Below are 14,092 nucleotides of genomic sequence, written 5' to 3'. Positions count from 1 at the left end.
TTGGAGTACTAATCAGAGCAATGAACAAAATGAGAGGTATAAATAAAGGGATTCTAGAAGAAAAGGATGCCAGGCATTGGTGACACACGCCTTTAATCCCAGCACTCGGGAGGCAGAGGCAGGCGGATCTCTGTGATTTCGAGGCCAGCCTGGTCCACCGAGCGAGTTCCAGGACAGCCTCCAAAACAATACAGAGAAACCCTGTCTCGAAAAACCAAAATAAAAAAAACCAAAAAAAAAAACAAAAACAAAAAAACAAAAAGAAAAGGAAGTAAAAGTGTAATTATTGGTACATGATAATGATATGTATAAGGAATCCTAAAAATTTTCCACATAAAATTTTAGAGAAATTATCATCACTTTCAGCAGAAGCAAAATTTAAAATAAACTTATGATACTTTCTATACACTAAAAATATACATAATGAGAAAAGAATCATAATAGCACTCCTATTGGCATATAATAAACTGTGATTAAGCAAGGAAAGGAGGTGAAAATCATCTACAATGAAAATTAAACTCCCAGAAGAAAGAGATGAGGGAAGACATAAGAAAATGGAAAGACCTCCCATGATCATGTACAAATATTGTAAAAATGATTATGCTATCAAAATCAATTTATAGGATCAATGAAATTCCAATAAAAGCACCATGCAATTTTTCAAATTAGGCAAATCCATCTTAAAGTTCATTTGGAACAATGAATGAGCCAGGATAGCAAATGAAATTATGTGGTAAATGAAGAACTTTGGTGGGATTTAAATTCAATATTTAAAGCTATAGACTGAATCAACTTGGTGCAGGCACAGAAAGAGACAAGTATACCACTGGAATAAAAAAGAAGTTCCCATCAATTATGCCTAAAATACATAACAGAGACAAGAGACAAATTATTCAATACAAGATGCCAGAAAAACTGGATGCCCACCTATAGCTGAGTGAAATTACATTCACATATTGAACCCTGTGCATAATAACTTTTACCTGACAGGTCTTTTGCATATATATGTCATTTCTGACATTAACTTTTTATGTTTGTGTATATGTGTGTGTGTGTATGTGTGTGTTCTTATATATGTTTCTTGTGCCTTCATTATTATTTTTTTGTTTTATTTACCTGCTGTTTTACTAAAGAGAGAATGAAGGCATTGAGATGTAGATAGAAGGACAGAGAGGTCTGGAGGACCTGTGAGGAGATGAGCAAGGAAGTGGAAAACATAATTAGATCATATTGTTTGGAAAATATTTTCAATAAAAAGTATCAGCAAATGAATAAACGTTAAAACCAATAAAATATATAAGAAGAAGCTAACAGTCACATGAAAAATGCTCAAATAAAAATTTTTTGTCTTCTAAAATTATATCCAAAATGAAATACTCCTGCAAATTCATAGAATGATTATTACAAACATGAGAAGTAAAAAGAATCAGTGCATATGTGAAGACATGAAAGATATTATATATGGCTCTCTGACCTATAAAATGGCATATTTTGAAAAAATCCATGATATACATATACATATATACATATATATCCTAGAAATTGAAATATTCCAATTTTCAGGCTTCAGGATTAACATATCAAGAGCCTTTTTTGGTAAAATGTGTTGATTTTTTTATTATCAGTTCCCTGTATTCTTTCAATCACTGGAATACTTTATTGAATCACTATTAAATCTATGATTATCACATTATTTTAAGTATTTGTATTCATATTCACTAATTGTATTAGAAAATTTCTAGCCAACAGCAACATAGTGTGTTTCTAGGAGGTAATGTCAGGTTATTGGCATGCACATTAGAAACATTTAAAATTAGATTATAAATCTCATTACCCTGTTATGCATAAATCAATTATACAAAATATTTTATGTTAATTTCTAATCATTTCAACTCACACAAAGTTATTTACAATAAAATTTAATTTGCATGATCTATTTGAACTTTGGCATGAGCCTTGCATTTTTACCAGAAAACCATTTGAATACTAAAAAAAAAAATGAATGAGCATTATTTGGATGTTATTTCTATTTCAAAATATTTAGAATTGAAAAGTATAGGTGATTATGATAAAAATTTATTTTTTTTCTTTATTTAAATTAGGAACAAGCTTGATTGCCAGACTAATCTCAGCTCCTTCACCCTACCCTCCTCCCATGTCCTCCACCAACACTTCCAATCCCCACTCCATCCCTCCTCTGCTCCCCAGGAAGGGTGAGGCCCTCCATGGGGAATCTTCAAAGTCTTTCATATCATTCCAGGCAGGGTCTAGGCCCTCCCCCATGTGTCTAGACTGACAGAGCATACCTCCATGTAGAATGGTATCCCAAAGCCCATTAGTAAGCCGGGCTAAATACAGAAATTTCAAAGCACACAAATTTTCTGTGAGCTGAATTGAATACAATTTTTGTTTAAATAGTGTTTTCTTTCTTTATCTTTTTCATTAATGTTACTAATGTTTAGTGCCATCTCTATCAAAAAATGTAAATTGCATCAAGTTTGTGTGTTTGGCAGGACATAAACTAAAATTGGAATGATACAGAGAAGATTAGCATGGCCTCTGCACAAGGATGACATGCAAATTCATGAAGCGTTGCATATTTTTAAATAGGGGAAAAACTCACACATAAAACCACCAAAAATGGATCCAAAGCAAACAAGTTATAGCTTAACTTATAAAAAGACACAGGCTAACATAAGGGATACGAAGACCGAATCCAGCTTTCTGCTGCATACAAGAAACACACCTCAATTTCAAAGACCGAAGCCACCTCAAGGTTTAAGGGTTGGGAAAAGATTATCCAATCAAATTGACATAAAAAGAAAGAGGGTATTGCTATCCTAATATCAAACTAAAATTAATGAAAAGAGATGAAAAAGGTCATTTCATAGTCATCATAGGAAAAATCCATGAGGAAGAAATCTCAATTATGAACATATATGCTCCAAATATAAAGGCATCCACATTCATAAAAGAAATATTACTACAACTCAAATCACATATTACATGCCACACACTTATAGTGAGAGACTTAAACACCCCATTGTCACCACTGGAGAGGTCCACCAGACAGAAACGTAACAAAGAAACAATGGAATTAACAAAAGTTATCTCCCAATTGGGTTTAATAGACATCCATAGAACATTGCACCCAAACAAAAAAGAATATACCTTCTTGTCAGCACCACACAGAGTGTTCTCTAAAATAAAACACATACTTGGCAACAAAGCAAACCTCAACAGATACAAAAAAATTGTAGTATCCCCCTGTATCCTGTCAGACCACCATGGTTTAAAATTAGAATTCAACATCAACACAGATTGCAGAAACCTCACAAACTCATGGAAATTGAAAAATACTCAATTGCATCACCCCTGGGTAAAGAAAGAAATAAAAATAATAAAAGACTTCCTAGAATTCAATGAAAATGAAGGCACAATATACCAAAACATTTTGGATACTTTGAAAGCAGTTCTAAGAGGAAAATTCATAGAACTAAGTACCCATATGAAGAAACTGGAGAATTGCCACCCTAGAGTATTAACAGAAAATCTGAAAGCTCTAGAACAAAAAGAAGCAAACTCACCTAGGAGGAATAGACACCAAGAAATAATCAAATTGAGAGCTAAAACCAATAAAGTGGAAACAAAGATCACAATACAAAGAATCAATGAAACAAAGAGCTAATTTTTGTGAAAATCAATAAGATAGACAAACATTTATCAAACTTAACAAAAAGACAGAGAACATGTTAATTAACAAAATTAGAAAATAAAAAGGGGGCATAACAACAGACACTGGGGAAATCCAAAGAATCATCAGGTCATACTTTAAAAGTCTGTGCTCCACTGAATTGGAAAATCTAAAGGAAATGGATGGTTTTCTGAATAGATATCACTTACAGATAAAGAGATAAACAATTTAAACAGGTCTACAACACCAAAAGAAATAGAAGCAGCCATAGAAAGTTTTCCAACAACAACAAAAAAAAAGTCCGGGGCAGATGGTCTCAGTGTAGAATTCTACCAAAAATTCAAGGAAGAGCGAATACCAATACTTTTCAAATTGTTCCACAAAATAGAAGCAGAAAGATCACTGCCAAATTCTTTTCACAAGGTTAAAATTACCTTAATACCCAAATCACACAAATACACAACCAAGGTAGGGCATTACAGATCAATCTCTCTCATGAAGATTGATGTAAAAATGCTCAAAAAATACTAGCAAATCGAATCCAATAACACACCAGAGAAATCATACACCATGATCAAGTAGGCTTCATCACAGAGATGCAGGGATGGTTCAACATGTGAAAATCCATCAATGTAATCCAGCATAAAAACAATCTGAAAAAGAAAAACCACATGATCATGTCATGAGATGCTGAAAATTCCTTTGACAAAATCCAACACCCCTTTATGATAAAGGTCTTGGAGAGATTAGGGATAACAGGAACATACCTAAAATTAATAAAAGCTATATACATAAAACAAACAGACATCATCAACTAAATGGAGAGAAACTAAAGGTGATTCCTCTAAAATCAGGAAGAAGACAAGGATGTCCACTCTCTCCATATCTCTGCAATATGGTACTTGAAGTTTTTGCTAGAGCAATAAGACAACAAAAGGGGATCAAGGGGATACAAATTGGAAAGGAAGAAGTCAAATTTTCACTATTTGCAGATGATATGATAGTCTACCTAAGTGACCCAAATAATTCTACTAGGGTACTCCTACAGCTGATAAACACCTTCAGCAAAGTGGCAGGATACAAAACTGACTCACAAAATCAGTAGTCCTACTATACATAGACAATAATGGGGATGAGAAAGAAATCGGAGAAGCATCACCATTTACAATAGCCACAAATGCCATAAAATATCTTGGCATAATTCTAACCAAACAGGTAAAAGACCTATATAACAAGAACTTGAGTCTTTAAAGAAAGAAATTAAGAAGATACCGGAAAATAGAAAGGTCTCCCATGATCTTGGATAGGTAGGAGCAACCACATAAAAATGGCAATCTTACCAAAAGCAATCTAAATATTCAATGCAATCCTTATCAAAATACCAGCACAATTTTTTCACTGAACTTGAAAGGACAATCCTCATCTTTATATGGAGAAACAAAAGACCCAGGATAGTCAAGGCAACCCTGTACAACAAAGGAACTTCCAGAGGCATCACCATCCCTGACATCAAGCTCTATTATAGAGCTATAGTCCTGAAAACAGCTTGGTATTGGCACAAAAACAGACAGGTAGACCCTGATATCAACCCACACACCTTTGAACACCTGATCTTTGACAAAGAAGCTAAAACTATGCAATGGAAAACAATAGCATCTTCAACAAATGGTGCTGGAGTAACTGGATGTTGGCATGTAAAAGACAATAGATAGATCTGTATGTATCACCATGTACAAAACTTAAGTCCAAATGGATCAAAGACCTCAATATCAAGCCAGCCACATTGAATCTTTTAGAAGAGAGAGTGGGAAGTACCCTTGAATGAATTAGTACATGAGTCTGCTTCCTGAACATAACACCAGTAGCACAGACACTGAGATTAACAATCAATAAATGGGACCGCTTGAAACTGAGAAGCTTCTGCACGGCAAAGGACACAGTCAACTATACAAAATAACAGCCCACAGAATGGGAAAAGATATTAACATCTGACAGAGGGCTGATCTCCAAAATTTACAAAGAACTCAAGAAGCAAGTCTCCAGAACAACAAAGAATCCAACTAAAAAGTGGGGTACAGACTTAGACTATTCTCAATAGAGAGGTCTAAAATGGCCAAGAGATACTTGAGAACGTGCTCAACATCCTTATCCATCAGAGAAATGCAAATCAAAACAACTATGAGATACCATCTTTGTAAAGGGAAGCCTTTTTCTTGAGAGAAGCCTTCCTGCCAGCCTGATCCTAGAGCCAGCAATTCCACTCTTAGGCATATACTCAAATGATGTACCCTCATACAAAAAGTACATCTGCTCAACTATGTTTATAGCAGCACTATTTGTAATAGCCAGAGTCTGGAAGCAAACTAGATGCCCCTTAACTTAAGAGTGGATAGAGGGAATAGGTTGATTGGTCAAAGAAAATGTAAATCCTTAACACAAAATATCCAGGACATATGGGACACCATGAAAAAACCAAACCCAATAATAATAGGTATAAAAGAAGTTTAGAGAACTAGCTCAACAGACCAGAAAGTATCTTCAAAAAACATATAAAAGAAAATTTTTCCATGTTAAAGAAGGACATGCCTATGAAAGTACAAGAAGCTTACAGAACACCAAATAGACTGGATCAAAAAAACATAAAGTCCCCTCACCACATAGTAATAAAACAAACAAACAAACAAACATACATAATAAAAAAAGAATATTGCCAGACTCTGGTGGCTCATATCTTTAATCACAGAGCTCGGGAGGCAGAGGTAGGCAGAATTCTGTGAGTTCGAAGCCAGCCTCCAAAGCATTACAGAGAAATCCTGTCTTGAAAAAACAAATACATAAACAAAAATAAAGAAACACTATTAAGAGCTGCAAAGGCAAAAGGCCAAGTAACATAAAGGCAGACCTATTAGAATTACAACTGAATTCTCCATGGAAATTCTAAAAGCTAGAAGGTCCTGGAAATATATTCTAAACACTAAGAGACCACAGATGCTGACTCAGATTAATGTATCCAGCAAAGCGCTCAATCACTATAGATGAGAAAACAAGATATTCCATGTAAAACCAGATTTAAACAGTACATACCCATAAATCCAGCCCTACAGTAATTATTAGAAAGAAATTCCAACTCAAGGAAGTTAGGTACAGTCACAAAAACATAGACAACATATCATCCCACATTAGCAAACCCAGAAAAGGGAAACATATACAGAATACCACCACCACCTACATCAAATCCAAAACTAACAAGAATAAACAATCAATGGTCATTAATAAACCTTGCTATCAATAGCTTTAATACACCTATAAAAACACAGGCTAACAGAATGAATATGAAGAAAGAATCCATCCTTTTACTGCATATAAGAAACACACCTCAACTTCAAAGACAGATATTACCTTAGCATAAAGGGTTGGGAAAAGGTTTTCCAATCAAATGACCTAAAAAAACAAACTGGTGTAGCTATCCTAACATCTAGCAAATTAGTCATCAAACTAAAATTAATCAAAAAAGATGAAGAAGGTTATTTCATATTTGTCTCAGGAAAAATCCATCAAGATGAAGTCGCTATTCTTAGCACTTATACCCCAAATCCAAAGGCACCCATACTCATTAAAGAAGCAATACTAAAACTGAAATCACAGTTAAAACTACACATACTTATAGTGGGATACTTCAGTAACTCACTCTCATCATATAACAGGATGACAAGACAGAAACTTAGCAAAGAAATAAAGGAAGAAACAGAAGTTATGACTAAGTTGGATTCAATAGACATTTATAGAACATTCCATCCAAGCACAAAAGAATATACCTTCTTCTCAGAGCCACATGGAACCTTCTCTAAAATCAAGCACATACTAGGCAACAAAGCAAACCTCAACAGATACACAAATTTGAAAAAAACCCTGTAGTTTATGATTTAAAGTTAGAATTCAGCAACAACACAAATTACAGAGCCTACAGTCTCAAGAAACCTGAATAATGCTCAGCTGACTCACCAATAAGTCAAGGAAGAAATAAAGAAAGTAAAGACTTCATGGAATTCTATGAAAATGAAGGCACACCATACCCAATCTTATGGGATACTTTGAAAACAGGGTCAAGAGGAAAGTTCATAGCATTAAATTCCCACATAAAGAATCTGCAGAAGTCAGGTATTGGTGGTGCATGCCTTTAATCCCAGCACTCAGGAGGCAGAAGGAGGTCGATCTCAGTGAGTTCGATGCCAGCTTGGTCTACAGAGCGAGTTCCAGGACAGTCTCCAAAACAATACAGAGAAACACTGTCTTGAAAAACAAGAAAAAATAATCTGGAGAATATTCACACTAGAGACTTAACAGCACACATGAAAGAGCCTTGGGTGACTGTCCAGGCAGCTATAATTTTTTTTGTCATTTCTCACATTTTTTTGAAATAGCTTTCTTATAATTCCTGCTTACCCAGTTGCTAGTATTTCCTTCTGAAGCCTCTGATGGAGTTTATGCCTACATAATGATGTTTATAGTTTCTGTTGTTTACCAGATTCAGAAAAGAAACTCACTAAGGAGTTGTAACATGTAAATTTTGAAGGACATTAAAATATAATTTGACAATGCAAATTTTAATAGAAAGTGAATTAGTTACAACCTTTTGGAGTCATTAAGATAGACTAAGTAATGGATTATTTACTCTGAATTTGTCAATGCAAATGGACTAGATATTGTTGATGTGCTTATTGCCTGTATACATTGCATATAGCTATTGATCTTATTGTGTATATTTGTTCTTATGTTAGTTGTAGCCTTACTTTTTATATTAGACAAAAAGATAATTGTGGTGATATATCTTTTATAATTTAGTAAAGCTTGCCTAGGAATCAAAATGAAAAGTCAGCCACATTAATTAGTCAGAGAAGCTGGGCAATGGTGGCACACAGCTTTAATCCCAGAGATGGATCTCTGTGAGTTCTAGGCCACCCAAACCTCCACAATAACAAGTCCATCTAGAAGAGAAACAGAGGTCTTCCCTTTTCCCAGCACTAGTGTGGTATTTAAAGAAGAATAAATGTTCTTGTGTGAGATTTAGTTTCCAGTCACAGGGAATACAGGATCTGCATTTTAGCCTTGGTAGAGGTAAGAGTCATTGGATGAATGCTTTGATTTTCTGATCTTTCCCCAGAACCCTAATATCTATCTCTGGGACTGTATTATTCATGCTACAATTTCAGATTCTCCAGTCATCAAATATTGAGACAGACTACCAAAAAAGAGAAGTTCCAGTAAGGCCAGCCCACCACAGAATCTCAGCAGACACGTGTGGAAGCACAAGAGAGAGTTGCATCAATCACTCAGAGCTACAGTACACAGAATCTTCAAGGAATCACTGGTACTTATTAGAGATATTCTTCTACTCAGTGGTTTAACTTCTATCTTCATTGTGTGAACTCATTATCTTTAACAGACAATTTCCCTGTAATTATGGCCCTGATCTCATTTGAACCTGCTTCTCAAACTTGCAATCATGTAGATCAAGACTATTGCTGATCTGATAAGTGGTGGGGCCCTTCCCATAGGAAAGTAGCTGTCCAAGTTGTTTCTATGTCAGACAGTAGTCAGAACCCAGTGATTGAAACTGTGAACGGATATCTCATCTAAAGGGAAAGACCAAAATTTATTAACTTATGCCCCTTTTAAGCGCCAGGGAGGTTTTGTGATTCCCATATTTTAGGGATGTTTTAAAAGTCTCCTCTGAAATGGCATAGGCACATTAGTAGAAACATTTAGAGCTATTAGAGACTTCCAGCAGATTTTATTATTTATTATGAACTTATTATGAACACCCTCTAGAGACTAAGAGCAGCTGAAAGCATTTTGACAGTGCCAGCCACTGAAAATGAAGATTCCCTGAACAAAGGGCTAGTTGTCATTTATCCTGATTTGTAGAGCATTGAAAATATCATGAAACTCCTATGAAAATGATGAATACTTCTGTGCTTGGATGACAACACGGGAATGTTTGCTTAATTTTTTTCAAACTACATAGTTAAAATCAATGCTTCTCTTTTCATCAGTGAAACACTGTGGAAATATGCAAAAGGAAAGCTGAAAACACATTTGAGTATGTACAAACTTATATCACCCATAATAAATGCCACTTATGGTTATTTAAATTGTTGAATATAATTCTATAAATTCTGATTAAATACCTAAATTAACTTGTTTGTTTTCTGAATGAAACATATAGTCCGTCAGTCTGGGAAAGCCCTTTCTTCATTTGTGTAGGGCATAGAAAGCAATGAAGTAATTACCTGGGTTCCTAAGTTCAGTTGACTCACCCTTCTTTCTCTAGGATTGAGTTGTAAAAAGCAGAAAATTTCCAGTCAATATGATTTGGTCAGAAAAGCTAACTGATGGGAAAGTCCTGTGTATATGTCAATAAAGCATTGTTGGCCAATAGGGAAGCAAGATAGGTGGGACTAGGAGTCAAGGAGGATTCTGGGAAAGTGAGGCAGAGTCAGATATCACGTAGCTGCCATAGAAGTAACAGGTCCAGACCCTTTCTCCGGTAAGAGAAAATACTTAGATTTACAATTATGGGATAAATACTTAAGTCAGAGATATCTAGCAAGAAAATAAGCAAATGGCCAAAAGCTTCATAATTAATATAGCCTACTGTGTGTTCATTTAGGACTGATGCTGCTCTGGAATCAGGCTGGCAGGAAGACTTCACTCTACAGCTAACGAAAATAATTAAAAGGCTGATTGTTTATCCATCTGTGTAAAATGTTAGGGGGAAGGGATCAGAACTTATTTTCAGTGAGTTCATTGTTTTTCACATAACTCTGAGAACAATATCTCGACCCAAATCTTTGAGTGTGTGACCTTGACACACTTGGTTCCTCATATTTCCAGGTCACCATAACCCCTGCAACAGCATGTGACACACTCATATAGTCTCAGCCCTATGAAGCCAGGTGTGTGGGGTAGGGAGAGTGAGGGAGGATAGAGACAGTCGGCTAACCATGGTTTTGAATGAAGCCTATATTAACATAGAAAGATCCTGTCTCAGAAAATGGGTATAGAGAAAAGACAATGAAACAAAAAGTTCAGTCTTTCAATTAAGTTTAGAAATATTCCTGGTTTCATAGGACTTTTGTTTTCATACTTATTCCCTTTCTGGATGTTTTGATGCTTCTAGCATGTATCATTTAAGGCGATTTTAATTGCTTCCCTAAAAAATGACTTTCTTGTTTTGTTTCAGTGTGTTGCCTAAAGTGTATTTTCCAAAACTGAATAATGCTGTATTTAAGAAAACATACCTAATTAAATTAAGGAATATAAAATACCATTGTACTTTAAAAAAAGAAGGAAATAGAAAAAAATGTGTCTGAATTTGTTTCACCAGGATTAAATCCTTTATTTTTATTTATTTGTATATTCTGCCTCCTTCTTCAGGTACCATAGAAAATGCAATCAGATCCATAGGTTTACTCAATACCAAAGTAATAGTTAATATTATATTCTTTAATGAGAAATAATGCCAAATTGCTTAGATTCATTCATACAAACATTAAGGATTTGTTTTCTTTCATTTTTGCTATTGTCATTTGTCTGGTTCCACCTCTGTGCAAACCTTGACTTTTTGGTCCCACCTCTACTTACTCCTTCCTCTGCTTTAAGCAGTTCATGTCCCTTGCATAACTTCATTGTCACAGGGATCTTTTCAGTGATGCAAACATGATTTCCTTGAGAGTGCAGACTGCCTGTCTGGAGAAACTAGATCCTCACCCCAGGGAATAGGACTGCCTAGAAAATTATGAAAGTTTATCCAATTATATAAATTTGTCTGCACTCTTACTAAGCTAAGGACTATACTTGGCTGTCTGTCAAAACACAAGTTTTCCTAAAATTATGTATCTAGGATTCTAGAGATAAAAGCAGCTCCTCAGAGATGCAGAGCTGGACATAAAATGTTGACCCCTAATGTACTTTTCTTCATGGAATTGAGCTCATATGAGTGCAGAATATGACAATAACAAGAGTATTGTCTGGAACTGTTCATTCTGTTATTTAAACAAAATGTACTTACACTAACAAAAACTTGGACAGAATTCTTTCTGGTCTTGCCACATTCAAAAGTTATACTTCTTAGAAATGTGATAACATAGCTAATTAATCATGTAAACTAGCCAATGACATAAATACCCTTTCTTCATAGTTACTTTCACTTGGAAGGAAATTTTGCAGAAATGTTGCTCGTTCTTCTTAGCACATCTTTTATGTATTGATTTCATTCTGACTTCCAGGTGTATTCTTGCTGTTCTTTCCCACTTAAAGTGTTATTAATTGAAAAGTATAATAAATTTATATATAATACAACTTGAAATGCAAAAGTGTACAAGATGTATGCATAGAATATTTCTTGTTTATATCCACCCCACACTGTTAGCCTTTGACTCTACCAAGTCACTCATATAGACCTCCATCCCTACTTTATGTCCTTTTTATCCATTTTAATATAACACAGAGAATCCAGTTAACACATCACCTGGGAACAGGGTGTGGGACTATCTATTGGTGTAGAGGCAATCTACCAGTGATCATATCCCCAAAGAAAAGTGAATGTCCTCTCTGATCATACCCTAGCATATCAGTTAGGGGTTGGAGCCAGAAGCTCTTCCATTGTCCATACTGAATTTTAAGTGGCCTAATCTTTTTCAGCTCTTATGTTGATAACATCATGCACTAAGAATAGTTTTTCCATAATCAGTTTTTAGTTTGGTTAACTGATAGGTTACAAAATTGTATTCACCCTTGCTCTATTCAAATTGTTTCTTGCAGTTTTTGATTCATCTTTTCTTCTATTTCTTTAAAGGATTTTTTCCTTTCCTCTTTTAGGGTCTGTATCATCTTCATGAAGTTGTTTTAAGGTTATTCTCTTATGCTTTGGGATGTTCAGGTCTTGCTGGTGTAGAGTCCCTAGACTCTGGTGTCCTCATATTGTTTTTTCAGTTTTTGAATATGTTCTTATATTGTCACCTTCTCATGCCTTCCTCTAGTGGATGCAAGTAGGGTCAATTTCTCTCCTGTGGGTATGGAACCAAGGTTATGTTCTGGTGTGTGCAAGCATGTCTGACACTCTGATGGGTCTCATGGTGGGTGCAGGTGGGTTTGAAGCACTCCGTCTCCCTTTGAAGATACTCCATGGAAAGTCTCACCCTCCCTGAGGTGACGAGAGGGGATGGGATAGGGAGTCCGTGAGAGGTAGGAGAGGAGGGGAGAGAGAGAACTGGAATTGACCTGTAAAACAATCTTGTTTCTAATTTAAATTTAAAAATAGGAGAAAACAGAGAAAACAGTTAGTTAGAAAAAAAACAGCAAAAAAATTATATGCACCCTCTCACAATTCTGATAGATACATGCAATATTTTTCTACTAGCATGTAACATACTTCCATGTACCATGCACATAAATTTGACTATCTAAATAGGAACATGTGCTTGTGTGCTTCCTATTTTAGAATATTCTTTTACACTGTGTGAAGATGTATCACTGTGATTGGTTTAATAAAAAAGCTGAATAGCTGAAGGCAAGGCAAGAGGTATAGTCAGGACTTCCAGACAGAGCTCAGGGAGGAAAGGCAGACTCATCAGCAAGTCATGGAATAACCAGGGTTGGCATAATGGAGATGAGGTAATGAGTGCATGGAGAAATGTAGATTAAAACTTTTTAAAATATGGATTAAGTTATAAGACTATTAGAAACAAGCTTAAACTAAGGCCAAGCTTTAAAAATAAATAATTATTCTCTATGTCATTTTTTTGTGAGCTGGCAACCCTAAAAGAAAAATGTATCTACAGCTTCAATATTTATATTTCTTCCACTCTATTATAAAACCTGTCATTTTCATGCCCCGTTTTTTAAGTTTTTATTTTTTTGATTTTCCACATTTCCCTCTCCCTCTCCTTCTTCCTATTTCCCTTGAACTTCTCTCAACCCATCCCAGGTCCTTCCACAGAAAAGATAAACCCTCCCATGGGGAGTCAACAAAGCCTGGAACATTCAGTTGAGGCAGGACAAATACACTTCCCCCTGAATGGATGTTGAGAAAGACATTCTACCATATGGCATAAACCCTGGTTTCAATAAGATATGAAAGATGGCCGATATGGGCTTATTAATAGCATCCTATTAGGTAGTTTAGCAGCATACAATACATTAGAAGTGAACATGGTTAAAAAATATGTACAAATGGATCTGCATGGAGTCAGAAGGAAATAAGAAATGTGCAAAAAAGGTAAACTTTGGATGCAGAAACTGTGTAACAGGAACATAATCTCATCAAAAGAGTCATATGAAAACTTAGAAAAGAAAATTCTTCCATCCAGTAAGAAGATTCAGCCTGCTGGAGGAAAG

General features: G+C 35.3%; 1 non-coding gene across 1 annotated transcript; it reads left to right on the top strand.

Moving 5' to 3' along the window:
* Positions 1–2,496: 2,496 nt before the first annotated feature.
* On the top strand, positions 2,497–2,604 carry LOC121139096. Its single transcript, XR_005875932.1, has one exon. It is a non-coding gene; the product is annotated as a U6 spliceosomal RNA (small nuclear RNA).
* Positions 2,605–14,092: the final 11,488 nt, after the last annotated feature.

Source organism: Mesocricetus auratus, unplaced genomic scaffold, assembly GCF_017639785.1.
Source record: "Mesocricetus auratus isolate SY011 unplaced genomic scaffold, BCM_Maur_2.0 Super-Scaffold_6730, whole genome shotgun sequence".
Lineage (NCBI taxonomy): Eukaryota > Metazoa > Chordata > Mammalia > Rodentia > Cricetidae > Mesocricetus > Mesocricetus auratus.
Note: the sequence above shows the minus strand (reverse complement) of the source record. Positions and strands in the feature narration are given on the sequence as shown.